The sequence below is a fragment of the Diabrotica virgifera genome, chromosome 8, assembly GCF_917563875.1.
Source record: "Diabrotica virgifera virgifera chromosome 8, PGI_DIABVI_V3a".
Classification (NCBI taxonomy): domain Eukaryota; kingdom Metazoa; phylum Arthropoda; class Insecta; order Coleoptera; family Chrysomelidae; genus Diabrotica; species Diabrotica virgifera.
Window position 1 is genome coordinate 51,940,098 of NC_065450.1, and position 27,799 is coordinate 51,967,896.

At 32.1% G+C, this 27,799-nt stretch overlaps 1 protein-coding gene across 2 annotated transcripts in view; it reads right to left on the reverse strand.

The window, feature by feature from the left end:
* LOC114339800 (protein nubbin) overlaps nt 1–27,799 on the reverse strand; it is a 413,621-nt gene that overhangs the window by 107,274 nt on the left and 278,548 nt on the right. The window lies entirely within an intron of this gene.

The window sequence follows — 27,799 nt, forward strand, 5'->3', positions numbered from 1 at the left end:
AAAACGTTCGATGAAATAGTCGACAATATAATATATCAATAGGAGCACAAAAAAATGTTATTTGAATGGTATTAATACATAAATATTTCAAAAGCGATAACAGGTGTTTATAATATTAAAAGCAAATAAATTTGTTCTGAATTGATAATATTGTTTATTTTTCATCATTATGATCGAGATACTTAGTCATGACTGATGACTGGGCGGGCAGGTACAGCAAAAGGTATCTATTTTAGACAAATTACGAAATATTTTTTTTAAAGATTACATATTATACAGGTCGGATTAGTATTTAAATTTTTAGACTAGGGCATTTAGAACAAAACACACCGGAATAAATAAATTTTTAAATATCGACTTGCAACTTTTTGCATTGTGTTGTTTTATATGCCATTAGAGTGAAAACTTAGTCTTTTTGCTAGCAGTTGCCGCTAGGGCATCTATGCCATTTCATTCGTTGCAATCCGGGACTGCATGCCGGGGTTTTGTTTTGGTTGGATCGGGGAGAGCATATGTGCCTCCTGATAAGTTTCGAAACCGGTAGAGGTGCTTGCTGCACTCTCTGATTAAACTAGGATATAGTTCGGCTGTATTTTCGTTTTGCAACGAAATTGAAAATGGTTATTCATTTTTGATTTACATTTACTCTTATTGGAGTACGAAGGGAACTATTCTCGTTGGAACTTTACCGCGCTGAGCAGATGGGACGTGAATTGCAAATTGTCGAATTCCCTCATCTTCCTTAGTCTCAGCATCCGTATGGTTTGCAAATTGTAGAAGCCTCGGAGGTGTAACCAGAGAAGGTTCCCATTGTTTTCATTCTGGTGGGATGTAGAATAGCATTATGTTGTTTTATATGCCATTAGAGTGAAAACTTATTCTTTCTGCATTGTGTTTGGGATGGAGTCAGGAATGAACTCTACAATAGAAAAATGGGTGAAAATGGTTAACTCGTTCAGAGCTCACGACGACAGTGTGTCCACACGAATATTTCATCAAGGGTTCACGTACGAGTGTCGGCGGTAGTACTCCGTTACTAAATAGACCATTTAAGTACGTGGTACCAGCCATGTGTCGTTTGTTCAAAATGGGCACCGAACTTGTTAATTGCATTTACAGTACATAAAATGCATCCAAAAGTACATAACATTTTAAAATCATTATACTTAAGACCAGATTTTGTGACTCGGGGGTTTTTGGAGTCGTAGAACATGAATACGCCATCAGAACAGACTCCCGGAGCACCTGGTGCCCAGTATTACTGCTAAGGCACGTCATCTTCTGAAGTTTCGGAAGTTTTCGGCACTAAATTCATGTAAACAGATTACTCGGGAGTTTTTGGGGTCGCTGAATACGAATAAGCCCTCAGAACCGAACCCAGGAACGTGCAGAGCAGTCACTCTGGGTACTAGATACTCCGAGGGTGGGTTCTAATGTCATATTTGTGTTAGCAACCCCAAAAACTCCCGAGTAAGCTGTTTGCACCAATTGAGTGCCAAAACCCTCGAAACTCCGGATGATGTACAGTGGTGTTAAAAAGTCCTGCATCACCTTACCAAATACGCGGTCTGTCGTCGATTTTTCCTTGTTCAGCATACTTCTTAATGGCTTTAATTACTGTAGATTGATTACAGTTTACTGTGGATGCTATTTCGCGACTACATTTGTCGTTTTTATGGTGAAAAATAATTTCAAAACGCTTTTCGTTTGATAATTTAGTTTGTCTCGTCTGGAATGACATTTTGACCTTTTTATCAAAAATCAAAGAGCGAATAACTGTGTTAGGGTAACTACAGTGTTTATATAGTCAAAATATGTGGCATATTTGTCATTAAGATTCAATTTAATAGTTAAGTACCTTGATATAGGTACTGATTTTGACACGCTTACTCATTTTTGGATGCATTTTATGAACTGTAAAAATGCAATTATGCATTTCTACCCATTTTTCTAGCACGAACACAGTGCAAAAAGTTTCAAAATGCTGTATAGAAATGTCTAGAGGTACTGGTTCAAAAAAATTACGAACAGTTTGACAAGGACTACCCAGAAAAAACAGATAACAAAAATAGAGCATACCTAAAGACAAATCAAGCAGGATGCACAAGCAGGAGGAATACCGGAAATTAAAAAGAGAAAAAGATTACATAGAAGAAAAAATGGGAGATTTGAAAAAAGGCAGTTAGAAAGCATAGACGGGCTAAGAAATCAAAACGACACTCTAAAGATCTACAGAAATCTAAACAAAATGAGCAAAGCCAAGAATAGAGAGCTGTAAGGATGGAGTGGGAAATACCATGATACGGCCTCAATCTGGAACAGAGGGGTTGAATTTTTCGATACAAAATTTTTCTTATATAAGTGTTAAATATTTTTTCCATACTATTCTTTAGAAGAAAGGAGGTTAGGCTTTATACAGGGTGTCCAGAAACTCTACCGACAAACGAAGACAGGAGATTCCTTAGGTAATTTTAAGACAATTTAGACCGAAAATGCTTCCTAAGGGAGCTAGATCTCTTTGAAAATGGCGTCTTGTAATTAATTTTTCTTAAATACCTCCAGAACGCGTCTAGTTAGAAAAACAAAAATTGGTACGCATATTTATCTTCAAGAGATAAACCGATTCCATCCATTGCAAGTTCATAGTCATAGGCGTAGGCTTCCGTTTTGGGTAGAGTAACGGTTATTTTATCGTATAACTTTTTTGTCTTTAAATTTTAAGCATTTTTCACTTTGAATTATTAAATTGTGAGGTATGCTAGTACTAAAAGGTACTCTTGATTTAAGTCGATAGAACACACAGTTTTCTAGAAAAATTGATTTGAAAATTTTTCGTCTCTTGAATTTGAAAAAAAATTGAAAAAAAATTTTCAAAAAACAACTGTGTATGTTACCAAATCAATAGTAACTTTTACTACTAGAATAACTCATAATTTAATAATCTAGTGTCAAAAATGCTTAAAAATTAAAGACAAAAAAGTTATGCGATAAAATCTGTTGACCTACCCAAAACCGACGCTTATGATCGATAGATACTAGAAATTTGCAATTAATGAAATCGATCCATCTCTGGAATACAATTAAACGTACAAGTTTTCGTTTATCTAAACAGTTTTTTTTTGTAATTTAAAAAACGAAAAATTTTCAAATCGAGAAAACGGTGTATCCTATCGACTTAAAACAAAAGTACCTTTTTGTACAAGAATACCTCACAATTTAATAATCCAGAGAGTCAAAAATGCTTAAAATATAAAGACAAAAAAGTTATGCGATAAAGTAACCGTTGCCCTACCCAAAACGGACGCCTTTGACCGGTACTAGAAATTTGCAATGGATGGAATCGATTTATCTCTGGAAGATAAATAGGCATGCCAATTTTTGTTTTTCTAAAAATAGAAGCGTTCCGGAGGTATTCAAGAAAAACTAATTACCAGACGCCATCTTCAAATAGCACTTGCTCCCTAGCGTTTTCGGACTAAGTGAATTGGGTTCAATTGTCTTAAAATTATCTGAGAAATTTCCTGTATTCGATTGTCGGTAGAGTTTCTGGCCACCCTGTATAAGTTTGGTTCATCTATAGGGTGTTTACTGTTTAATCTGCCGCTATCTATTTTGAATATAACTAAGATGAAATTCTTGATTATTTTTGCTTGGTGATGCTGTAGGACTAGTAGTCCAGAGAAATAAGATTTTTCTCGTGACACATCCCCCTCCAGGCCGAAACCAAAATTTTTGAGTAGTATGGATATCTATATTAAGCTATTAGTTTCGTGCAGCCGATTTTGATGATATACATAGTTATAAACAAATGAAGATCGAAAAACGGTAAATTTTCGCTTTTTTCGTCTATTACCAAAAAGTTAAGCACTTTAAACACATTTGAGAGTAATAAACTCATAAATCGTATAAAAAACTTCAATATGGCGTTCGCTGAATATGTCCATCCTTTAGTCCTGTCGCCAGGGGGGGTACAACGGCCTCCTGTATTCAGATGGACTTACCCAAGTTTTTTCTATGTATTTTGACCCGTAGAATACGAATTTTTTGGGTAACAGTTGATCCGGATGTCGATAAGATTGTTATAAACAAAGAAGTTGAGGAATTACATAACAGCGATTTCCCGCAAAACAAAACATGTTTTTGTATTTTTTGGGCCATTCTAACCAAAAAGTGTTCCTACAAATTTTTTCGTAGGATGCATAGTTTTCGAGATAAACGCGGTGGAACTTTCAAAAAATCGAAAAATTGCAATTTTTGTACCCGAATAACTTTTGATTAAAAAATAAAGTAGCAATTCTGCTTACCTCATTTGAAAGTTCAAGCTTGTGTGTTTATAGCTTTTTTTAGCCATAAACACATAAATTTTTAGCAATGTATATATTCGAAACCGATAGAATTTGACTTGAACTTTCAAATTCGGTAAGCCGAATTGCTATTTTATTTTTTAATCAAAAGTTATTCGGGTTCAAAAATTGCAATTTTTCGATTTTTTGAAAGGTCAACCGCGTTTATCTCGAAAACTATGCATCCTACGAAAAAACTTGTAGGAACATTTTTTGGTTAAAATGGCCCAAAAAATACAAAAACATGTTTTGTTTTGCGACAAATCGCTGTTATGTAATTCCTCAACTTCTTTGTTTATAACAAACTTATCGACATCCGGAACAACTGTTACCCAAAAAATTCGTGTTCTACGGGCCAAAATACATAATAAAAACTTGGGTAAGTCCATCTGAATACAGGAGGCCGTTGTACCCCCTGGCGACAGGACTACTTAGATAGACTTACTTAAACAGACTACTTGGTTGCTTAGAAAATTGCAAAATAAATCATAAATTTTGAGTTTTTATAAATATTCATAACTTAGGTAAAAATTAACTTAGAATCTTCTTATTACACGGAATGCCGAGACTTCTTGTACTTAAATTATATTTTAAATTTCAAAGCAATTGGTCAAACAGTTTAAAAGTTATTTAATTTGTTTATCCCAAATTCATTTTTTTGCAACACTATAAGTCAGAAAATTATGAGGTTACAATAATACTTCGCACAGTTTATGAAAGAAGAACATTTATACTATTGCTTTAATTAAAAATAAATGACAAAAAATAATTTTAAACAGCGTAAAATTATTTTGCAAAAACATGTCGATTTTTTGCTTACTTATAAACAATTAGAATAACTTTTTAACCGTTATCCGTAGAAAAATTATTTTTTCATATTTAGAAAGACTTAATTTTTATACACATTTAGAAAGAAAACAACTGTCCTAGGACAATTAGGGACAAAGTTAGCCCCCTCCATTTTTTTTAATTCACATGTTTTTGTAAAATTATTTTGCAATATTTATAATTATTTTTTGTCATTTTTTTTAAATTAAATTAATACTGTAAATTTTCTTCTTTCATAAACTATCCAAAATATTACTGTAACTTCATCATTGTCTGACTTACGGTGTTGCAAAAAAAATTAATTTTGGATAAACAAATTAAATAACTTTTAAACTATTTGACCAATTGCTTTGAAATTTAGGGTATGATTTAAGCACCATAAGCCTCAGCATTCCGTGTAATCAGAAGGAAGTTAATTTTTACATAAGTTATGAATATTTATAAAAACTCAAAATTTATGATTTATTTTGCAATTTTCTAAGCAACCAATAAGGATAGACATATTCAGCGAACGCCATATTGAAGTTTTTTATACGGTTTATGAGTTTCTTACTCTCAAATTTGTTTAAAATTTAAAATGTACCGTTTTTTGATCTTCAATTTGTTTATAACTATGTATATCATCAAAATCGGCTGCAGGAAACATATAGGTTATTATTATAGATTACCATACTACTCGAAAAATTTGGTTTCGGCCTGGAGGGGGTTGTGCCACCAACAGGATATTTTTTTCCTTATTTCTCTGAACTATAGGATATTCATTTTCTGATGTAGCAAAACTGAGAAGATACCATCCTAATCAAAAGACATCTAGAACTTAACTTAAAGATATTGATAGCTTATTCGATTATAATTCTTTATGGAGATTTTTTCCGCTAGACTCCTTAATATTATTGATGATCTGTATGTATGAATATTCATCAAGCTTAGTCTTTGTTTTATCTTCAATAAATGTTGCACTATTAAGACGAGCATCCAAAAGGCACCTTAATCCATACGTGGGTGCTCCGTGCTCGGTGTAGCTGCTCCAATGAATACGGCATGCGATCCCCTACATATAAACCGACAACCGGTTGAATCGAAGAGGGTGAGCGCCGAGCACCAACATCCACTATGTGGAGCTGCTACACCGAGCACTAGGGATGGCGGTTGTTGACAAAACACCGGTTTTCGGTTATGCCGGTTTATTTCACCTACGGTTTAACCTGCCGGTTATAACCGGTCAAAAAAACCGGTTTTCGGTATAGCCAATACCCAATAGGTTACATTTATATTGAGCTTTAGTTTGCGATACTCCATTCTAATCGATGTTAATCCATATCAGTATAGAAATCAGTTATTAATGTTGTCAAATCGGTTTCGGTCAGCTTAAAATTTCTCATTCGTGCGTGTAGAAGTAAAAATTTTCCCATTTTTTTCCTGAATTCATTATTTTTTCCACTTATCCGGTTTTTCACCGGTTATTACTTTAAAATGAAAAAACCGGTTATAACCGGGACAAAAAAAAACAATCGGTAAAACCGATTATTGCGTATTAAAAAAACCGGTTTTAAGTTATAACCGGTAGGTTTTTCCCATCTCTACCGAGCACGGAGCAGCCACGTATAGATACGTACCTTTATGCTTTCCTCTATGGTTTTTTGTAAACTCGTGGTAGTTTAGTGTCATCATTTTCGTGTCAGAATTTTTCGTTGCTCTTCTGTTTGTGGATTTATTTTGGGAACTGTATTATTCTTGATGTTAGTTTTCTATATATTATTTTCTAAACCGCAGTATTAAGATTACTTAATAGATAAAATTAATAACTAAAAATAAATTGTTGAAAATTGTTCAGATAATAAGTGATTTGATGAGTACCAAGTAACGCAAAATGCTCTGTATAATTTTTATTGTAATTTATTACATTTGCGTATTATATCGGTTCTTAGAATTTAATACCTCCAATAAATAAATTATTAATTTGGAAATTTTCATGTTAGTCCTAAGAGATAAGGATATTGTTTACAAATCGGAACTAGACTTTCATATTAGATCTACATGTATGTGTCAATAAACTTGCTCAGATCGATAAGATAATTTCAATAAAACGTTTTATTTAAAAGTACTTAGGGATTAGGTAGATAATTAATATTTATAGAAAGCAAAAATGTATTCAGTTGAAATTTAAAAATATAAATTTGGACAGATAAAAAATAATAATATACACTGCTAGACAACATAATTATTCTTTCATCGTTTTCTCCTGCTATTGAAGATGAGTGATCAATTTTAAATCTTTATTTAATTCCAAAAAGTTTATTGGTTTTAAAATACTTATTTTTTTACTGCTGAAACTAATCTTACAGGGAAAAGTAGATCTCGTCTTTCCTGCCATTATTCGCGTTTCAACTTCTCGTTCTACTTTGTTTCCATATTGCCATTCATTGTTGTTCTCGTAGATATTTAAATTCTTTAACCAATTCGAAGTTATGATCGTTTATAGTTTGTCATTTTGTCCTTTTCGCCGTCGATCTTATTTGGAACGACCATGTATTTTGTTCTTCATTTACTTTTAGACTGAATGCAGCTTCTTTAAAGCTCGAGAAAATATATATCCTCTCTCCTGTTCTCCTGTGGTTAAGAACCTATGACCGTAATTTAGTAAATCAGTAGATCTCTTTTTCGCAAAATACAAGATGTTTACAAAAAAACTGTGAGAAATTAATACTTTTTGATCCAATTCTCTTGACTTTTACACCCAACTATAAAATTGCAGAGAAATTTTAATCAAATGGATAGCTAGGAGAATCGAAAATAGTTCTAATATTTTGCTATTATTTAGTTGCAGAAAATTTACAGAGTTCCATTAGAGGTGACATCTAAATTAAAACAATATAACACTGCCACATGAGATTAAAAGGCGGACAAAAAAATATAATCTAATATTGAAGCTGTAAATAACGAAGCGTTCAGTAAATGTCTAAAACTTTGATAATTAAATTAATTAATGTTTCAAAGTTTCGTATTTTGCGCCATTATGAAGGCTTTAATGTCTTTTTGATAAATTGACAGTTATTAATACTGATATAACTTCTTCCATTATTTCTTCAATAGAGTTTTTGCAAAAATGTTCCCTTTGTCGCTTAATAAAATTCGACACGACGAGTATAAAATACTTTTTTATTTAACGATACTTACTAAAATAATAATAAGCATCTTAGAATCAATATCTCATAATTAGGGAGCGGATTTATATGCGATCAATTTTGATGAAATATGCGCATATATATGCAGTAAAAAATTACGAAATATGCGCAAAATATGCACAAAAATTACAAAAACTGCGCATTTGGAGAAACCACAAATTTTCTGTTCTATCTATTCTAGGGGGTTCTTTTATAGGGGGTGGGCGGCAATCTTATTTATTATCTTTCAAATAAAATCATTATCTTTTATATATGCAATTTATTCACATTTTTTACAAAAACTGATACCAATAGTTACCTATTTAAAATAAAACAACAATATCACTATCTTCGATTATAATTCAATACAATGTGTTTTTCCAAATTTTTTACGAGAAAACTTTTTCTTTGATCAGATAAAATATTTTTATAACTTGAAAAACTCTTTTCAACATTAACAGAAGTAATTGGGGCGTATTTAAAATAACTTGTTAAAACCGAGAATTCTGCACCAAAATCAATTTCAAAATTTCCTAATTAAGTATTTTTTATGGGAAATAAGCCACAATTTCACTAAAAAAATGAATTTATTAACGTTTCGATGCCCAAATCGGGTTTCGTTGTCAAAATACAAAATACAAAATATATTTTGACAACGAAACCCGATTTGGGCTTCGAGACGTTAATAAATTCATTTTTTTAGTAAAATTGTGGCTTATTTCCCATAAAAAATACTTAATTATAAAAATGCCACAAGGAAATAGCTTCAGAACAACATTCAAAATTTCCATTAAAAATTTCGCATATGTCCTCCAAAGTTTTAAAGCCGTTTAAAGACGGGATCTGATCTAAAGCATGAATATTTCAATTTCCGTTAGAAAATCGTAAAACTATGGTTAAAGGTGTAAATTCTCTTAACAATAGGGGATTTAAAAGAATCACCAGAATTATAGGTACCTACTAAATCGGGATACAAATTGTACTAAATATAATAAAAGTAAATAAAATTCGGATTTTCCGGTAAACCGTCACTTTAACATTTAACATCCTACAATCATTTCATAACGGCGTACTATAAGCACTATAAGTACTTTGTGTAAAGATCGGGTATTTTCTAAGAAAAAATGAAAAGGCAGTGAATCAGCCGTCTCTCTTCAGGTAGTTCTCATTAATAGATACGACAGCCTGTGCGGGGAAATATTATGTGTAGAATTAAAAAATTAAATTTTTTTTTGACCTAAATGTTTTTAAATAGGCTCAAAATATGCATGGTTCTTTAAAAATATGAAAAATTTAGTAAAGTTCTCAAATATGCGAAATATGCATGCAATATGCATTTAGCTCCCTACTCATAATATAACAGGATATTCGATTCTCAAAGTGTTCTTATAGTGACTGAGAAAATATCTTTAAATTCATTAGAAACCAGAAGATTTCTTATAGTGCGGTAGATTCGTGCAAATATTATAAGAATTGTGCATTTAATGATAGAAGCATATAATTTGGACCACATATACTACACACATAAAGGTTCAAAATTAGATAGGAGGCCATCTCAGATTTTGCCTTTTACAAAAATGGCGGGGATTCAAAATGGTGACTAATAGCACAACAACTGTTGAACGAGACTTCAGATTTCAACCAAGTCTGGTATATAGGTTCTTTTTTTGATGTATAAGATCGAGGTCTTGAACCGAAAGAATCGGTTTACGAGAAGTTGTGTTTTTCCCGGTTTTTATGTAAAAATATGTTTTTTTTCTTCAATTATTTCACCCTGTATGTATTAATTTTTCAAATAGTTAATACGGCCATTAAAAAGAGCGTAAAAATATTTTTTAGGAAATATTTTTAACTTTTTAGTTATGTTAATTACCATTTATTAAGTGCAAAACGTATCTTCACATGTACCTATATGCGGCAGATTCGTGCAAATATTATAAGAATTATTGTGCATTTAATGGTAGAAGCATATAATTTGGACCACACATACTACACATATAGAGGTTCAAATTTAGATACGAGGCCATCTCAGTTTTTGTTCCTTTTACAAAAATGGCGGGCATTAAAAATGGCGACTATACATATGTGACTAATTGACTAATAGCACGATAATTTTTAAACGAGATGTCAGATTTCAACCAAATTTGGTATATAGGTTCTTTTTTTGATGAATAATATCGAGGTCTTGAACCGGAAGAATCGGTTTACCAGAAATTGTGTTTTTACTACTGTTTTTTTTTATGTAAAAATATGTTGTTTCTTTTTCAATTCTTTCACCCTGTATATATTCATTTTTCAAAAAGGTGATACCGGCGTTGAAAAGAGCGTAAAAATATTTTTTAGGAAATATTTTGAACTCTTTAGTTATATTAATTACCAGTTAATACATGCATAACGTATCTTCACATGTAGGTACCTATGTGCGGCAGATTGGTGCAAATAATAATATAAGAATTATTGTGCATTTAGAGGTATAAGCATATAATTTGGACCACACATACTACACATACAAAGATTCAAAATTAGATATGAGGCCATCTCAGATTTAGCCTTTTACAAAAATGGCGGGCATTCAAAATTAATTTGCCGCCCATAGGTACATGTGAACATACGTTATGCATTTATTTAATGGTAATTTACACAACTGAAAAGTTCAAAATATTTCCTAAAAAATATATTTACACTCTTTTCAATGGCGTTATTACCTTTTTGAGAAATTTATATATACAGGGTGAAAGAATTGAAAAAGAAACAACATATTATTACATAAAAAAACAGTAAAAACACAAATTCTGGTAAATCTATTCTTCCGGTTCAAGACCTCGATCCTATACATAAAAAAAAGAACCTATATACCAAATTTCGTTGAAATCTGAAGTCTTGTTCAAAAGTTATCGTGCTATTAGTCACAATGTATAGTCGCCATTTTGAATCCCCGCCATTTTTGTAAAAGACAAAATCTGAGATGGCCTCATATCTAAATTTGAACCTTTATATGTGCAGTATATGTGGTCCAAATTATATACTTCTATCATTAAATGCACAATTGTTTCACATATCGGGTGCACTATTACGTTTGAAACCATTTCAGGCAAACTCTGTGCTTTCTATAAATTGCAAAGCAGACAGAGGATACGTGAACTAACATGATTAATCTAAAACTTGCGTCAAAAAAACGTCAACTTATTTAGGCAAAAACCCATATCTAGCTGATTTCTGCACTTATATTGCATGAGTAAACGCAGATTACCTACTAATAAAGAAAGTTATGCTACGACGAACAGAAAGATATATTTATATGCTTTGTAGACTTTGAAAAAGCATATTTGATTGAGTAAGACATGACCTACTATTAGAACGTTTGCAGGCAGTCGGTTTAGGTGGAAAAGACATCAAATTACTAAAAAACTTGTACTGGAATCGAAACGCCAGAGTTAGGATCGAAGGTTCCACATCCGCGGAAGTAAAAATTAAGAGAGGAGTTAAACAAAGATGTGTTCTGTCACTCCTGCTGTTTAAAATTTACTCCGAGTTTCTATTTAAAGAGGCACTGGAGGATTCCAAGGATAAACTCAAGGTGAATGGCGTAAATATCAACAGCATCATATACGCCGATGATATGGTGTTGATTGCGGATTCCGACTTGGATCTACAACGACTCATCAACAAGCCCAATTCGACCTGTGAGCAATTTGGTATGAAAATAAACATTAAGGAAACCAAAGTGATCAAAAACCCAAATGTACCTCAACCTTGCACAACGTGCAAGAAATAAAGTGGCTAAGAAATATCCCACAATGGATAGGGCTAAATTTTGAACAGCTAATATAGTCCAGAGAAATAAGGTTTTTGTCGGGACACTTGACCAGAAAGGTTGCAAATGGATTTTTTGGTTACTATATACCTAATACATTATAAATACAAAAATGCCCGTCACAGTTCGGACAAGAATTTTGGTTATTAACAAATAAGGGTCAAAAGTAGCAGTGTTTTCGTTTAAATCGCTACAGGTAAAAATAGGGTAATTAAATTTTGGTCCGATCATTTGTTGCTTCGCTAATTGCAAAATAAGACTAAAATTTCGAAAATAAAAAAATTGCTACAACTTTTGGGAAAATGAACTTAACGCTTTGATATTGCATGAACAGTTGAGTCAACCAGTACATATAGTGCACAAAAAAATTTTAAGACGATTCGTCAATTCGTTTAAATTTTATTCAATTTGATTATCCCAAAGAGCAAAGATTTTGCAATGTTATTGCTCAGAAAATAATAAGGATACAGCAATTCTATGGAAACCACATAAAAGAATACTTATATTTTCAAAGTATTTAAAAAAATATACTTATAAACAGTTTGAATCGCTTTGTTAATATTGACCGTAGAGTAAATCTACTCTGGAATTTCGAAAGCTGGAATCTTTACACGAATTTTCAAAAAAAAAACTTTTTGCCTACGTTAATTACGGTCAAAGTTAGCCGCTTTTATTATTTAATTCACAGTTACTTCTATATACATAAAATTCCCCTTTAACCGTGTTAGTTACCATACTCCTCAGAAACGGCTTGACAATTTTTATGAAATTTTACACGTATATTCTGTAGGACTGAGAATAGGTTGTAATTTATTTTTCATACCCATAAGTTATAAGGGGGGTTGGGTGGGGTTGTGTGTACATAACGTACTCTATAAGACTACGAGTACAAACAAATTTAAAAAATTATGATCAAAATCCATCAACAAGCTCCGGAGATATTAATCTGAGCATATATTTGAAGAATAAATTTCATTTTTTGAGTGCACGGATTTTATTCCCCACCACCGACCACGAATCGATTTCGTTTGACCGTCATTTTTAAATATTTATTAACCAATCTGTTGAATTTCAAAGTTTACTCAAACTTCTACACATAAACTATATACCTTGAGCTTCAAAAGTGCGCTATTTAGGTTGCTTAATTGTTATAAACAAAGTAGTTGTGAATGAAATAACAAAGTGGCTAATTTTGACCGTAATTAACCTAGACAAAAAGCTTTTTTTTTGAAAATTCGTGTAAAAATACCAGCTGTCAAATCCCAAAGAAGTTTTTGTCTACAGTCAATATTAACAAATTTATTCAAATTGTTTATAAGCCAATAAAAAAATATGAAAAAAATATTTTTAAGAAACGCTTTTCTTTAGTTATGAGTGACTAAAATTAAACATATTATAAAAAAATGAACTAATAAGTAAAAAAATAAAAAAAATTGAAAAAATCTAACACATTCGTCAAAGAAAAGCGTGGCGTGTCTTCATCGAATAAACGGTTTTCGCACCACGCTTTTCTTTAACGAATGTGTTAGATTTTTTCAATTTTTTTTATTTTTTGCTTTTTAGTTCATTTTTTTATATGTTCAATTTTAGTCACTCGTAACTAAAGAAAAACGTTTCTTAAAAATATTTTTTTCATATTTTTTTATTTTATACTTTTTAGTCTTACACTTTTCAAACATTAAAATATATCGTCATGTTTATTAAAATTTGTATAAAACATGATGTACAAACATGAAAAGTAGTCGGAATCGGCAAAAAATTTGAAACTTTATTGTTTATTTATGAAGCATAACGTAAACAATTAACGTAAAAAGTGAAATTATGTATAGTTGATATAATTAGCTACAATCCGTAAAAGTTTCAAGTTTCTTTATTGTAAAAAACAAGAGAATTTAAGCATTTTCCGTTAAAATCGTTTTTTGTTTAAACAATTAATAAACAATTTTTTTATTGACTATTCGTGTATTGTTGCCGCGAATGCATATGTCTGCAAATTTTTAGTCATTTGCATTAAAGAAAAGGCAATCAATTTAACGTCCAAGGATTTGACCCAAACGATTGAACTAAAGAAAAGCGTTTAATTAATTAATACGACAAAACGAATTCTAGTGTTAATAATTGTAGCACAAAACGTCTCTACCGGTGGTTTTTCTAAGACTACGATAAAAACACGAATGTTTTGAATTCGATTTTTGGTTGAAGTTTTGTTTCGTATCGTATTGAAATTTGACACGAATAAACGCCGATTTATATATAAACAAATATATGAGCGTTCAGAATTTGAAAATTTATTTAACGTAAAAAGTGAAATTATGTATAGTTCATATCATTAGCTACAATCCGTAAAAGTTTAAAGTTTCTACATTGTAAAAAACAAGAGAATTTAAGCATTTTCCATTAAAATCGTTTTTTTTTTATTTAAACAATTAATAAACATAATTTTTTTTAAAATAAAATAAAAATTCCATTTTTATTCAGTTGCAATGCCAAGGCAAAACAATCTTATTTTTCATTTAAAATACGGAGAGCAGTCCAGCCCTCTGAATCGACGATTTTCGACTCTTGTTGGAGTCTCATCAGAGAGAACGTAGGCCTGCTTCTTCATACCTTAAGTGATCAATAGCAAGAGTTTATCCCCCACACCGCAACTGAAGTGAATGGACTAGGTGACTAGCGTCATCTGGCAATTGAAAGATGAAATAGTTTTCAATCCTAATAGCATTATTATTAATATTTAAAAATATTAAAATATTACTAAAAGATTTTTAAATTGAAAACTTATTGGTCCATTTTCTTGATAACACCTCCATGGCTTCTAAAATTTGCAAGCCAGATGGATGCTGAAGCGAAGAAGACAAGAGGGAATTAAAAAAACTTACAATTCACGACCTCGTCTGTTCAGCTGGTAAATTCCAACAGAAAATGGACCTAAGTTACTCAAAGAAGTAATGACCAATATAAAAATAAAATAGAAATTCAATTTTTATTCAGTTACAATGCGAAGGCAAAACAATCTTATTTTTCACTTAAAATACGGAGAGCAGTCCAGCCCTCTGAATCGACGATTTTCGACTCTTGTTGGAGTCTCATCGGAGAGAACGTAGGCCTGAATAATTTTTTTATTGACTATTCGTGTATTGTTCCCGCGAGTGCATATATCTGCAAACTTTCATTCATTTGCATTGAAGAAAAGTCAGTCAAATTAACGTCTAAAGATTTGATGCAAACTATTGAAGTAAAGAAAAGCGTTTAAAAATGACTCTACTTTAATAAAATGTCTTCGGAATGACTTTTTATTGACTTTTTTAAATGCGTTTAAAACATAACTATTCTTCTTTCATATGGTTTCCAGAGAATTGCTATATCATTATTATTTTCTGAACAATAACATTACAAAAAAAAATCCCCATTAATATTTCATAGTTGGAGGTAGAGAGCCGTGTTTGGTGTCACTCGATAGAATTTAAAAAAAGATTTTCTATGTTTTTCAGTTTTTCGATCCGATGTAAATTTTGCGAACTATTCGACCGTCTCGTTTCTTTTCACACCCTATATAAAGAAAATATATAAAATTTAGTGGCAGCAACGGTAAAACTAACGATATTGTATGGCTAAGAGCCATTTATATAAAATAAAGATTCCTTTCAAATACTGCTTCGTATTACTTCCGAAACTGGCATCACATATCCACGATATCCACCCCGTTCGTGTTTGCGTTTCATTTTTACAGTACAAACAGAAAATTCAATAAGTATGAAATTTGTCAGTATATTAACAACGGAAAATATTTGTATATCAAACAAAATTTATTGTTTATCGAAGCCAATTCCTTTGTGGAGCAGAATTCTCAAGCGCCTGTTTTAAAATGTATTTCAAATACATATCAAAGTGGCTGTGGCTGCCGCGAGTAAATTTGCCACCCCGCCAGCGAAATTTTCTATATTACCAAGGTCCACTCTTTTTACTCAAAAGGTACCTACTGTAAATATACTATTCATTGAAAGAAGAAAGTTTTGCTTTTTCCGTTTCCACACTAAAAAACAGGTTAAAAACAAAGGATTTATTTCTTTTCAAAATATTTCGGTCCAATTTGAGTAGTGTTGCCCAAACGCAAGATGCACCCAAATGTCTTGGTCTTGGTCTTGCGCCAGTACACCTGGTCTTGGTCTTGGTATTGCGCTCCCGGTCTTGGTCTTGCAGCAAGAGTCTTGCAAGTCTCGCAGTTGCCCATTAGCCTATTGCATATCTTAGAACAACGTAACAGAGAGGTACATTTTAAGCTTGAATATCATAGCCATAGTAAAGACTAGCCAAATTAATAAATATCTAAACAACCGACACCAGGTGGGGTTTGAACCCACGATCTAAGTGATCCCTGTCTATGTTATAACTAACTAAAGTTAAAACTACCTCTTAACATTTGCATATCTCAACCGATTTTAGAGCAATAAATAAATAGTCAGTTTGTAAGAAAAATTTCAACCCCCCTATTTGGTAAACACAGCATTTATAAAGTAATCGTTTATGAAGCAAACTGTCATTACTTTTTCGTGCAGAATTACTCATTAAAGTTTGCCATACTTATTTAAAAACATTCTGTATTGATGAAAAACATGGCTATTTAAAAAAGTACCTAACTTTTATTATCCAATATAAGTGAATGAATAAAAAAACATAATGTTAAGAAAATATGAGGCTATAGTTTGGCTTTAATTTCGGTAAGCTATTGCATGCTATAATAATAAGTTAGCATAATGCTAGAATATTCCACAGAGTGAGAAAAAACACAGTTTGATTGGTACACCCGGTATACACTGACAATAATTGACCTGTATAGCAACAATATCTATTATTACTGCGATATGTATAAAGAATAAGACAAAATATTTAAAAAAATCACTTAAATTATTGGACAACAGGTTTAGGAAATTTGAGACATTAAAAATTACCCGTTTTTAAAGTGGTGAGTTAATTTCTTGGAGAAGTGTATATCGTTAAAATAATATTTCGGTATTATGTTTACACGATATCCGGCATTATCTCTATACTTTTGTCTGGTTATGATACTTATTTATAAATAATCGCCGCGCTTTTTCGGCAAATTTTGTTTAGCCGAGTGACCTCATAACACAGGACACAGTCAGCAGAAACAATACATAATAGTCTTACTATAATAATGTATACTGATAAGATTTCTGGTGTTTAGATTCCTAGAAAACTAATAACGAAAAAAAATATTTATGTAAATTTATATAAGTGCTAAAGTTGACATATTTTTAAAAAGTTTGGATACGATATTCGATATTACTGTAGGCGTCGCAACGCAGGAATGTTGTGTTATATAATATGAAAGAAGACTATTCTCAAAATCAGAACAATTAATTTCAGAGCAAAGAAGTCGGCTGCTGAGAAAATATGTACTAAAAAATTTATTTTTACATTATAATCATGACCTCTGAGTACATGTCAAACGTGTCGAGTGTTCTTTTAATGGATATTTTAATTCGCTATGTATGTTTATGGTATTGTTCGTAATGCACATAAATCCAATTTTCAAAATTGTTGTTACATTTTTTTTTGTTTCTCATAAAGTATCTAATATAGCTGAACTTTTGTATACTCCCTAAAACGACCCTCAGTTCTAACTGCAAGACGCAAGAGTCTCGCAAGTTTAGTCTTGTTCTTGCTCAAGTCTTGCACAATAAGTCTTGGTCTTGGTCTTGCTAAAATTAGGCGGTCTTGGTCTTGGTCTTGCGAAAACGCAAGAACAAGACCAAGACTGCAAGACCAAGACCGATTTTGGGCAACACTAAATTTGAGTCTATTACCATCCTCTGACACGGCTCCATTTCCATCCAACTCCATTTCCTTTTGCATATTGTCTTAGATATAGGTTCTTGGTTAGTTCTTGTTCATAACTCTTGGTTTGATATGCGGTTTGGCCAGTAAATGATAAGAATCTTCCTTAGGCATTTATTTATAACCACCTCCATCTGTCCGATATATTTTCTTGATACTTTCGAAGTTTCTGCTTCGTATAATAGCACAGTCTTCACGTTGCTGTTAAATACTCGTATCTTGGTTTTACTTGTCATCTGATATGAAGACCACATTTTTCTTACCATATTAAATGCGTTTTTAGCTATTCCTATTATTCGTTTTACGTTCTCCTCCGTCCCTCCTTTGTTGTTAAAAATACTGCTCAAGTAGTTACATTTCTCTTCTTCTTCTTCTTCTTATTCTTCTTCTTCTTCTTCTTCTTCAGGTGCCATCTCCGCTACGGAGGTTGGAAATCATCATAGCTACTTTAATTTTTGAGGCAGTAGCTCTAAATAGTTGTTTTGAGCTGCATCCAAACCATTCTCTCAGGTTCTTCAGCCATGAAATTCGTCTTCTTCCGATTTTTCTTCTGCCATCTATCTTTCCTTGCATTATGAGTCGCAGGATGCCATACTTCTCGCCCCGCATCACATGTCCGAGATACTGTAGTTTTCTTTGTTTAATTGTAAGTTCAACTTCCTTCTCTTTACCCATTCTTCTCAGTATTTCGTTGTTCGTAACTCTGTCTACCCAGGAAACCCTCATAATTCTTCTATAGGTCCACATTTCAAAGGCGTTAAGTCGTCTCATTGTCTCTACATTTAACGTCCATGATTCCACTCCATAGTATAGTACACTGTATACGTAACATTTTGTCAGTCGTACTTTAAGAGCTAATGTTAAATCCTTGCTAGATATTACCTTTTTCATTTTCATATAATTAAAACGTGCTTTTTCGATTCTCACTTTGATTTCTGCAGTGTGTAGTCATTATTTTCTGTTATAAGTGTTCCTAGGTAAGTGTACTTTTTTACTCTTTCGATCTGCTGGCCCTCTACTATCAAGATTTCGTTATTATATGGTCGCATCGATATGGTTGTTTTTACTAATTTTCATAAACTTCGTCTTTTCGATATTGAGAGAGTCCGTACTCCCTACTACACCTTACTATTTTACTCATTTCATCAAATTTCTCTACCGGTTCTCCCATTTCTCTTGCTGTATTTATTTTCATTATCTTAGTTTTTCTGACGTTTATGTTAAGTCCGACCTTCTTCCCTGTCTCTGATACTTTTCAGTTTTGCGTTGCATGTGTTGTCTTTTTTCTGTTAAAAGGCATATACATATCATCTGCAAATTCCAAGTCCTCAAGTTGGTTAAAAACATTCCATCTTATTCCAGTCTTATTACTAGTAGCCTTGAACATGATCCAGTCGATAACTATCATAAATAAGGTCGGGGAGAGCACACAGCCTTACCTTAATCCTGTACCAATATCTATTTGATCTGTTAACTTCCCTTTGTGGACTAAGCGTGCTTTGGACCCTTCGCAGAACAGTTTTATAATTCTGATAAACTTAGGAGACATTCCGTATTTGTCTGGTAATTTCCATAAGGATTTGCGATCTATACGATCAAACGCTTTATCGAAGTCTATAAAGTTCACATGTAGCTTATTCTGCCACTTTTATGATTGCTCTATAATCGTTCTCATCGTACAAATGTGGTTAATGCAGGATCTTCGTGCCAGGAATCTAGCTTGGTTTTCTCTTAACTTTATCAAATTCCTTCTTCATTCTTTTAAGCATGATTCGGGTCATTGTTTGCTTGTTGTGCATAGTAGGGTGATTTTCCGATGCGCCTAAAGGTGGGAAACTATCATTATAATGTAAATTTATAGGTTTTTATTGATAATTTCTCACATCTACTAGTTTCATCTCTTTTTATTTCACAACGTATCATGTTTTCCGTCTTTTGCGTTAATTTGCCGGTTACTGGCCCACTCATCAATGTATAACGATAATTAGATCCACAATGGTGTACGGGGCTGAGACATGGACTATGAATAAAACCATACAAAATAGATGGAAATCCTGGGAAAGAAAATACCTCGCAGAATATTTGACGGAAAAGTAGTTGAGGGAGAATAGATAAGACGAACGAATGAACAAGTGTACCAATTGTATGCTAACCCGCCTATATCAAAAATAGTGATAAAACGCAGAATAGTGATAGAACGCCACCTGATGCGTACATATGGGGAATGCTGAAGGAGGCAGACAGATCCATCGTCTGACAATCCGGAAATGCGGACTAGAATTAAAGATTATTTTTCATGCCAAATGGCATTTTTAACACCTGTTTTATCGGGAACGTCGTCGTGTATACTAAATATACAGGGTGTAACAAAAATACAGGTCATAACTTAAATCACATATTCTGGGACCAAAAATAGTTCGAATGAACCTAACTTACCTTAGTACAAATATGCACATAAAAAAAGTTATAGCCCTTTGAAGTTACAAAATGAAAATCGATTTTTTCGAATATATCCAAAACTATTAGAGATTTTTTATCGAAAATGGATATGCGGCATTCTTATGGCTGGAGCATCTTAAAGAAAAATTATAGTGAAATTTGTGCTCCCCATAACAATTTTATGGGGGTTTTGTTCCTTTAAACCCCCCCAAACTTTTCTGTACGTTCCAATTAAATTATTATTGTGGTACCATTAGTTAAATTCAATATTTATAAAACTTTTTTGGCTCTCAGTATTTTTTCGATAAGGCAGTTTTTATCGAGTTGCCTCTTCTTTTTTAATATGTTTACATAAAAATTGTATGGGGCTTTTGTTCCTTTAAACCTCCCAAATGTTTGTGTACGCTCCAATTAAACTATTACTGCGATACCATTAGTTAAACAAAATGTTTTTAAAACTTTTTTGCCTCTTTGTATTTTTTCGAGAAGGCAACTTTTATCGAGATATGGCTTCTTTTTTAATACGGTTCAAAATACACCTAAAAATGTAAATCATACATAAATTTTCATATTATTACCTAGTCTCCATAATCGTACTTATAGTGGAGTCACTGAAGGTTTTCACCTCCGATTTCGTTGAACCTCCATCGATTTTCATGAAAATTGGTGAATAGTTAGAGGATACCTCTATAATAACCGCATAATAGAGGATACCGCAATAAAGGTGACATGATGCAAACTTGCGCTTTTACCTTAGGGGTGCATGCCACCCCTTCTCGGGGGTGACAATTATTTTATCAAAAGTAATAGATACCATATATCGATATAAGGACAAATTCTAAGCAAAATTTGTTATATAAAGTTATTCATATAAATCAATGCTTTTTGATTTATTGAGGATCAAAGATTTTATTTTTTCGTAAAAAAATGCCTGCTTTAAAGCTGTTTTTCACGCATAACTCAAAAACTATAAGCTTTTACAAAAAAGTTATTATTAACAAAATTGAATATAATAAAAAATTGAGTACACTGCTCCCCTAAGGAACTAAACTCATTTTAAGTAAAAGTGAGTTATGGGTAATTGAATGTAAATTTTTTTCGACGAGTACTCAAATCTAAGTATTCAAGCTAAAATAACGGGAAAACTATGCATTTTATAAATACACCTGTTAAGCACTTGTCAAAGCACTTCAGATTACCTATCAATTGAGGTTCAGAAGAAGTTAACAGCTAACAGCATTAAAATTAAGCAAGTTATGATGAAAAGAAGACAACCCTTTCGATTTTTTCAGGAAAAAGTGAAAACTAAAACATACCCATTTCCATAAAAATTAAAATTTATAGTAATCCTTACCACAATTTCTTTATGTGAGCATAAGTAATGATTTCCACAATTTTGACCGGTTTAGAATAAAAATTTTTGAAAAAAAGTATAATTTAAAAAAATCAGAATTTTTAAAATAATCGTAATTTTCATTTTCTTTTGATAATAACTCCAAAATACTCAATATACGTAAAAAATGATATATAACCAAATTTTAGTTTTTTCTATATCAAATATTTTACCTTGTTTATTATTTCTGTAGGGTAAAAAATAACCGAGATAGAAACGTTTAAAGCTTAAATTTTGCTGCGAAAACCATGTAACCGGGACCATTTAACCTTTTATTTTTTAAAAAATAAGAGGTTAAAAAGATTATATTCAACGTCGTTTAATTGATCTTGAAATTAGCTTTCAAATAGTTTTTAGGTGAACCTTATATCCTAACAATTAACGGAGTTATTAAAAAAAAAACAAGAACATTTTTTGGGAAAAACTTTAAAAGATAAATTTTGAAAAATTTTTGGAGCATAAATTTTAATGCTATCAACTTGTTCGAGGACTCAATTGATAGATATTTCTAAGTACTTTGACAAATGTTTAATAAGTTTATGTTATAAAATGCATTATTTTCCCGTTATTTAAGCTTGAATACTTAGATTTGGGTACACGCCGAAAAAAATATACATTCAATTACCTATAACTCACTTTCAGTTAAGACTTAAAGGTTTTTTTAGTAAGTGGTTTATTTATTTTTTTATTAGCTTCAATTTTGGTACCAATGAATTTTTTGTAAAAACTTATAGTTTTTGAGTTATTTATGAAAAATCGGTTAAAAGCATGCATTTTTCTCACGAAAAATTAAAATTTTTGATCTTTAATAACTCAAAAAGTTTTGATTTATTTTAATAACTTTATATAACAAATTTTACTTAGAATTTGTCCCTCTATAGAATTTTGTAATTATTTTTAATAAAATAATTTTCACCCTCGAGAAGGGGTAACACCCACCCCCTAGGGTAAAAGCGCAAGTTGGTACCATGTCACCTTTGTTCCTTGAGATATCCTCTAACCACTCACCAATTTTCCAGCAAATCGATGGAGGTTCAACGAAATCGGAGGTAATAGCTCATATCCACCTTCAGTGACTGCACTATTAACCATATACAAATATGTGGTGGATTTGACAAATATTCAAAATATCTCGATAAAAACTGACTTTTCGAAAAAGTACTAAGAGCCAAAAAAGTTTTAAAAATATTGTGTTTAAGTAATGGTACTACAATAATAATTTAATTGGAACGTACACAAACGTTTGGGGGGGTTTAAAAGAACTAAACCCCCATAAAATTTTTATAGGGTGTCCAAATTTCACTATAATTTTTTCTTAAGATGCTACTGTCATAAGAATGCCATATGTCCATTTTCAATAAAAAATCTTTAATAGTTTTCGATACATTGGAAAAAATCGATTTTCATTTTGTAACTTCAAAGGGTTGTAACTTTTTTTATATGCACATTTGTACTAAGGTAAGTTAGGTTCAATCAAACTATTTTTGGTCCCAGAATATGTGATTAAATTTATGACCTGTATTTTCGTTACACCCTGTATAAATAATCAGAAACATTTCAATATTCTAAAAGAAAAGATGGTTCAGATTTGATTACAGTACAGAGCCTCTACTATGTGCTTATACGTATTTCGGAATAACCGCTTCCTCATCGGAGCACCTGGGTAGAGGCACTGAACTGAAATCAAATCATTTCATCCTTTCCGGGTAATTATCAAAATAATTACCAAAGATGCTTCTAGCACCATCTATGAGTCAAAAGTCTAAAAAGTCAGGAAATAAAATTCGAAATTACTTATCCTCTGAGCTTTTTAAGTTGGAGAAATAAAGCATAACAGAGTGGCGAAATACTCGACAAGGGAAATCTAAATTGCATTTCACGTCCTGTCATCTTTTCTTTTCTTTTAGTTTATACTTTATTCATCTTTGGTGGATATTAAAGGAAATAGTTCGCTAAAATTATTATCACGGTGAATGACAGGACGTAAAATGCAATTTAGATTTCCCTTGTCGAGTATTTCGCCACTCTGTTATGCTTTATTTTTCCAACTTAAAAAGCTCAGATGATAAATAATTTCGAATTTTATTTCCTGACTTATTAGACTTTTGATTTCAATATTCATTTCAGTACTTTTATTTTGCCGCATACTGTATTACCTTTTGCATTCTTTATATTTCTGTATAATTTTTCTCAGTGTAATACTTGCAAAACCTGCAAAGATCGAAATTTTCTTCCCTCTTGGCCCAGTGAGAATATATTTTGCAATTCCACTGAGGGGTTAGATGGTCAGCTGCTTTCCCTTTTAAAACCCTTATTGGTATACTGTGTAAACAGGGTTAAATTGTAACCACTCTAGTCCGTATGGAGCTTGGACAAGAATTCGTCAGGATTTTCTATTAAACAGCAAAGGAAAAAATTTGAATTCATGCATTTTTTATGAGGAAGTATATTTTAGGAGTATAAACAGTGCAGATCCATGCAGTCAATATTCAACGAGGTACAAAAGTGAAAATATTTGGTGGATAGAGTTTGAAAAAATGTAATGTTATAAGACGTGTACCAACAAATACATAAATATATTTTTATTCTATTCCTAACCGACGTTAATGTGCGCGAATTCATTAAAAATTGTTGGGGCTACGCGCAGATACATTATACGTTTGCTCTGATTGGGCATTCCAATGACAAGTCAAAAATTATCCAATATGGCGGATGTGGTTAAAGAATGTGTTGTTGTCATTTTAACAAGAATAAAAAACCGCTAAACGCCGTAAAAATGAGTGGCGCATACAATATTCCAGCTACAAAAGATCTGATATGAATATTACGTGGGGCAAAAATGTATTTTCATTTTGATGCAAAACGAAATTCTAGTTTTATTTTAAAAGATTTTTTCATAATATCTGCCCAATTTGAAGTAGAACGCGCCACAAAAGAGTAACTTTAATACAGTTTGAATTTTGAAACTCTTTTGTAGCGCGTTTACTTCAAATTTGGCAAACATTATGAAAAAAATCTTTTAAAATAAAACTAGAATTTTGTTTTGTATCAAAATGAAAATACATTTTCGCGTCACGTAATATTCATATCAGATCTTTTGTAGTTGGAATATTGTATGCGCCACTCATTTTTACGGCGTTTAGCGGTTTTTTATTCTTGTATCAGGAGTTTTTCAAAGTTATTGAAATATAAGTTGCAACACGAAAATACAGCCGCATCATTATTCCAGTTCAATCAGAGAGTGCAGCAAGCACCTCTACCGGTTTCGAAACTTATGAGTCTCTCAGATATTAAAAATGGTTATTCATTTTTGATTTACATGTTTACTCCGATTGGAGTAAAAAGAGAACCATTCTCGGAACTTTACCGCGCTAAGCAGATGGGACGTGAATTATAAATTGTAAATTTCCCTCATCTTCCTTAGTCTCAGCATCTGTTATGGCTTGCAAATTGTAGAAGCCTCGGAGGTGTTATCAGAGAAGGTTCCCATTGTTTTAGTCTGGCAGGATGTAGAATAACATTTTTGGATGTTGTTTTATGTGCTATTAGATTGAAAACTTAGTTTTTTGATAGCAGTTGCCGCTAGGGCATCCCTGCCATTTCGTTCGTTGCAATCCGTGACTGCACGCCGGGGTTTGTCCTAGTTGGGTCAGAGAGGGCAGGATATGTGCCTCCTGATGAGAGACTAATAAGTTTCGAAACCGGTAGAGATGCTTGCTGCACTCTCTGATTGAACTGGAATAATGATGCGGCTGTAGTCTCGTGTTGCAACGAAATTGAAAATGGTTATTCACTTTTGATTTACAATTAAAATGTTTAAAATATATTTGTTTCGTTGAAATCATAAAAATTGAAGTATAACTTCTTACGTGAGTACAAAGTACACACACTCTTTTTTGTACTTAAAAATATTCTAAAGGCAGGAAAGTTCATATCGTACGAAATTAAATAGTAATTAATTAATCAATTAATCAAAACAACTTACTCAGGCTACACACAACTCGAGCAACTTACAACTAAAATTCGGACTTAGGAATAAGCACTTAACAATCGACCTAGTGCACAGAATAGCTAGATCGCTAAAAGAAAAAGTCTGTCTTCCTTGATGCTGTACAAGTGTACAGGCATTCGATAAAGTCTAGCATAAAGGTGTATTACATAAATTAAAAAGTTTTTGCCCAAATAGTACTCACAACTTTTGCAGTCGCACATAAATGAATGGAATTAGGTATGCAGAAAGACTGTTTTTTTCAGACTTAAAAGAAAGAGCAGGTGTTCCACAAGGCGGTGTGTTGAGGTTGTTCCACTGTGGACGATCAGTGAAGACGTGATCAACAAGGTGCAAATAGCAGTTAACCAAATCCAGAAATGGATACAATAATACAGAATCAGGCTGAATGAAGCTAACCCTGTTCATGTTAATTTTAACAATAAAATATACAATATATACCAGGTATAATCAATAATATCCAGGTACCATTGCAGATACTGCTAAGTAGTTAAGTATAACATTAGATGCCAAACTACGATGGAAGGCTCACGTCAAGATAAAAGGGAAGAATAGTATAAAAAATGCATTGGCTATATTTTATAAGCTAAGCCACTCTGTGGCTTAGCTCAGATTTTATACATTCTGTATACATTTTCTAATATCAATATAAAAACGTTATTTATTAAATTAAAACATTTTGGCTATTGTTATTACAGAACATATTATTGGATATTGATTAGATCTGTTCTATTTCGGATTTTGGGTCGTTTGTTTATTGCACTTACGTTCAGTAGTATTTATTACTAGAGGATTATAATATCACTACATACTTAAAAATATTTATTTTAGATTAATATTTACAAAGTATGTTGGTTTTTATGTAAAGAAAAGTATGTCAGGACCTTGAGTAAGTATTTTACAAATGATTTTGTATAAAGTAATCTACAAAAATCAAATGTTTGCTCTAAATTGGACTGTGGTTAAATAAATTGGAATTTTATGAGCCCACAGAATAGACATGTTTTAGAAAAGGCTACCGAACAAACGATCACCTACTGACAATAGAAAATCTCATAAAAAATGTACTGATTATAAACCACTAGCTTTAATAGTCGTGGATTATGAAAAGGCATTTGACACCATAAATTAACAAAAAATGATGGAAGCCTTACAGAATGCCGAATTGACTATCGGTATATTAATATAATATTTCCGTCGACCGTCCATTTATGATCAATTTTAACACCCTCAAAATCATTGATTAATGACCCCTATTAATGAATGATCTTCTATTAATGAACGATTTCATTATAGGCAACACAACATACATTGCTTGCATAAATTAATTAAACGCTCTGTGATTGGCAGTGACCTGTGGTGTAGGCAACCAAACATATACCTATTTATATTCCCACTAAAAAATTTAAAATCAAGTAGCCGCTGTTAGTACGGTTAAGGATCCTATTATGAGACCCGTTCCTAATATGAGACCGCTGTCTCTAGAGCCTTGTAAGTGCTGCAGCCTGGTGAGTGGGGTAAAAGCTAAGCTCTGGTAGTGTTTCCAGTAGGCTGTGAATAAATCGAGTGTCTATGATTTAGTATTACCAATCAGTGAAGTTTTTAAGTTATTTGCGAGTCAAAGGTTTTTTAATCGGTGTAGCTCAAACTGAATTTTTATTTTTAAGGCGAGAGAAAAAAATCACCTTAGTAATTAGTTGATAGCTACTTAAATCGGTTACAGAAACACGCAATTATAGTGGCTCAAAATCCAATCCTAAACTCAAAATACGGACTAAAAAGTTCACACGTGGTTGCTCCTAATATGAGACTCTCAAGTGTGCCTAATATGAGATATATCATATTAGGGTACCGGGAAATATTTTATTGGGAAGTAAGCCGCAATTTAAGTTAAAAATGAAATTTATTGACGTTTAGACCAATTTTAATTTTTAACTTAAAATTATGGCT